Source organism: Suricata suricatta, chromosome 14, assembly GCF_006229205.1.
Source record: "Suricata suricatta isolate VVHF042 chromosome 14, meerkat_22Aug2017_6uvM2_HiC, whole genome shotgun sequence".
NCBI classification, from domain to species: domain Eukaryota; kingdom Metazoa; phylum Chordata; class Mammalia; order Carnivora; family Herpestidae; genus Suricata; species Suricata suricatta.
In genome coordinates this window covers 65,077,638-65,081,516 of record NC_043713.1, presented here as the reverse complement: position 1 = coordinate 65,081,516, position 3,879 = coordinate 65,077,638, and positions in this window count along the sequence as shown.

Sequence of the window (3,879 nt, the reverse complement as noted above, 5' to 3'; positions counted from 1 at the left end):
AATGGGTGAGTCAGAGAACCTGAGATGGAATGCAGCCAGGATTCCGGAAAGAGCTAGAAGTGGGAACTGGGGTGTGTTAGGAAACAAAACGTCCCTTCTCCTGTCCTCAGCATTGCTTTTGTTTCAGACTACTTCCCAGTACACCGGGAAGATAGTGGCAGTCAACAGATGCCCTCATTACCCAAGCTGGGCTAGTAGGACCTCTTTCCTTAAAGGTAATTCCAAATTCCCAATAAAAACGTTTTCATTGATCAGCTTGGCTTGGGCCTGGCCTTTGGTCCAATCAACAGCATCCAGGGGCGGGGCCATGAGATTTTCATTGGCCCAGCATGGGTTGGCCCTCATCTGTGGTCCAATCATCAACAGCATCCAACGGTAGGGCCGTGTTATGGAAACTACAAAAATGTGGATGGACAGACTAAGACCCTGCTGGGGTTGGGTCTGACCCTTGGTCCAAACAACAGCATCCAGGAGCTGGGCCATGAGATTTTTCATTGGGTTGGGTTGGTACTCATCCTTGACCCAATGAACAGGGTCCAAAGGTGGGGCCATGTTATGGAAACTATGAAAATGTGGATGGACAGACTGAGACCCAGTCTCTGGAGACGGGAAGCGGGGTCCGCCGCAGCACCCATACTACTTGGCCTCAAAGAGTTCCAGTTTCAAGAGAGAGAGAGACCCAGAGGCAGATAAACTCCGTCCCTACTGAGAAAAGGCTGTCCCAGTGGTGTGACCCAGAGAGGTCCACACAACCAGCGTTTGGCGGGAGAGGCTCCCGGACGCCATGCTGACCGCCACCCCAAAGCCATCCTGGGATGTGACGAGCTAGTTAATCACAATTATTATTTATGGCAGTGCCAGTCCACCTGCTCGTGTCACAAGACATTAGTTATTGCCAGGAATGATGAATCCCAGGATGGAGACCATGCTAAAACTATGAATCTACAAGTGAAAATGATTTTAATTGGATTTCGCCCCTGGGGTCATGTCAGGGGCCCGCTTTCAATCAGACTTGTCCAGTCAGCAAAGCGAAGCCCAGCCTTTCAAATTGAAACTGTGATTGGCTGGCAGAGGTTAATAGAAATGTTGGGGAATAAATAGGTTATTGACTGATCATAACAATCGGCCCGCTCCCGGTTTACCTTGCTGACCTCGCCCACCCGATTTTACGGCAAACTCGGTTAGCATCTAATTATAGATCACTTTTACAATACTGTGTATTAATGAGAGGGTTATACAGCGGGGGGGGGGGGGGGGGATTCTTAGTGCGAAGTTCCCCCTGGCGGAAAATGCAGTGTGATTTCATGCCCATCTTTGGGGAATGTTGGTAAGGGGATGTGGGGGAGGGGGGGACAGGAGGGAAAGGGAGGGGAGGGGTACTAGGAGGAATAAAATTACCCCCACACATGTGCACATGCACACACACATACACACGCACACACGCACAGGCGCACATCCTTGCTCAAACCTGATTCCCTCACTCAACACAGTTACTGGGCATGAGCCTTGCACAGGGACCCTGGGGATGTGGCGCTCTGGCAGCCACAGGCCCCTCGCATAGAGGCTCACCCTGCCATGCAGCGGTTCTAGAACATCCATGAACAGAACGATCACTTGGTGGGTGGCCTGTTAAAAAGGCAGACTCTTGGGCCCACCCTCTGGGATTCTGATTCAGAGGGGTCTGCATGTTTTTCTTTTTTTCTTTTTTAATGTGTATTTATTTTTGAGAGAGTGAGCGAGCAGCGGAGGGGCAGAGAGAGGGAGAGAGAGAATCCCAAGCAGGCTCTGCACTGTCAGCGCTGAGCCAAATGCGGGGCTCAGACCCATGAACTGGGAGATCATGACCTGATCCAAAATCAAGAGTCAGACACTTAACTGACGGAGCCACCCAGGCGCCCCCAGAGGGGTCTGCATTTTTAATAAGCCCCCCTCCTTGGGAATTCCGATGCAGTTGGGGAACCTCATCTGAAGACCCACCAGCCAGCCTGACTGGCTAGAAAGATCCACAAAGGAAATAAAAGTCAGAGCCCTCGTGCATGGCTGAGAGCTGATCCCGTGTGCAGTGGGACCCAAGGGAGGCGAGGTGGCCTGGGAGTCGTCACGGAGCAGACAGTGCCGCTACTGAGCGGGGGTTTCCAAGCTGAGCCCAAGAACACCTTGTCTCCATAGAAGGTCCCTTTTAATGGGCACCAATGGTCTGCACAGCACTCCACCACGAGACAACAGTCACGGTCTTTGACCTTCAAGAGACGGACAGCCTGGTTGGGAAAACCAGTGCATGAATACTTTGGTTCTAGATGTCCTCGCACAGTGCTCCAACCCTCTGTACTGACCGCAGTCCATCCAGTAAGACCAACACGGATGGGAAACTGAGGCTCCCTGGGGAGGAGTGAGCCACCAAAGGCCACGAGGCCGGTCCCCCCAGACAAGAATACAAGTCTCCGTGTGCTGCAGACACCTTGTCAGAGGAAGCGGCCCCTCCAAGGACAGGGTGGGTCAGGGGCAAGGACGTGGCGAGGATCAAAGGGTGTGACAGTGACAAATGGCTCAATCACAGCTTTTAAGACAGTGCTGGGAGGACTTCCCTCTGGCCGCTAAGCGGGGCTTCCAGAAGAAAGGGAGTCTATTAAGAGAGCACCTCACCACCGAGATGGGGGGGGGGGAAGGTGGGAGTGCTCTTTCAAGAGAAGCAATCCCAGGCCATGAGAGTCATGGGCACAGGGCAGCTGAGTCGGGGGAGGGGGGGGCGTCTCTGCCCCGCTGTCGCTGAGCAGACTTGCCTAGACCCCTCCACGGCCTCCTGCCCCCCAGCCTGATGCCCCCCAGCCTCCTGCGACCCTGCCTCATCCCGGTCGCAACACAGCGGTTCATTCCCACCCCAGTCCCCTGCCCTTGTGGCCCCCTTGCCTGACACCCCCTTGCCCCTGACGTCACGGGGCTGACTCGTTCCCAGACACTCAGATGTCGTCCACCCCAGGCCACAGTGTCCCACCGCCTTCCTCTCCTTCTTCCACAGCAATTCACAGGCTCACAGGCTCCCTTCGGTTTCCCCGACCACTCCCCACTCGGGGCCTTTGGGGGAGAGCGTGGGGAGGGCCTAGGCACAGACTGGGTGTGGTGGCCAGAGGGACCCTATCTCAGGCTTTGAGGAACAAAGAGGCCAGGCCAGGAAGAGAGCAGTGAAGGTCGCCAGCTGAGCCCGGGGCTCAAGATACACACAGCCGCGTGCCTGGGGCATCCCTACTCCGCGCATCATGTATGTCCGCAGAGCAGCGTCCTGTGTAAGGAGCTGGGGGGCGGGAGAGGCAGCTAACAGATAGTTAGGGGGTCAAACCACAGGAGTCAGGCAAAGGTGGAGGCAGGTGGGGGAGGGTGGAAAGGTGCCTCCCAGATTTGTCCCCTGGGCCACCAGAGCGGAGAAGGGAGATGCTGGCTGAGGACCAGGCTTGGGGCGGACGGGAGGGGTGGGGGAGGGGCACGTCCAGGGTTGAGCTGAGAGAGACGCAAAGAAGCTTCTGAGCAGATGTTATCCGTTGCCCATTGCTGCCTAAGGAGCCTCACCTTTTGGTAGCTTGAAACCAGAATCATTTTGTTTGCTCTTGGGCAGGACGTTGTCTCTGCTCTGATCAGCTGGGGAGCCCAACTAGAGCCAAGAGACACCCCCTTCACACAGCGCCTGCGCGGCTCAGCGGGTTACGCGTCTGACTCTTGATGTCGGCTCAGGTCATGGTCTCTGTAAGAGTCACCTTAAGGTGGCGACCAAGCGGCCATTTCTCTGGGGGCTGGAGGAGAACACGTGCACAGATGACCCCCACCCCTCACCTGCAGATCTGGGATGTCCTGCCCCATTTGGAAACAGCCAATCATGAAGCTCCAGCT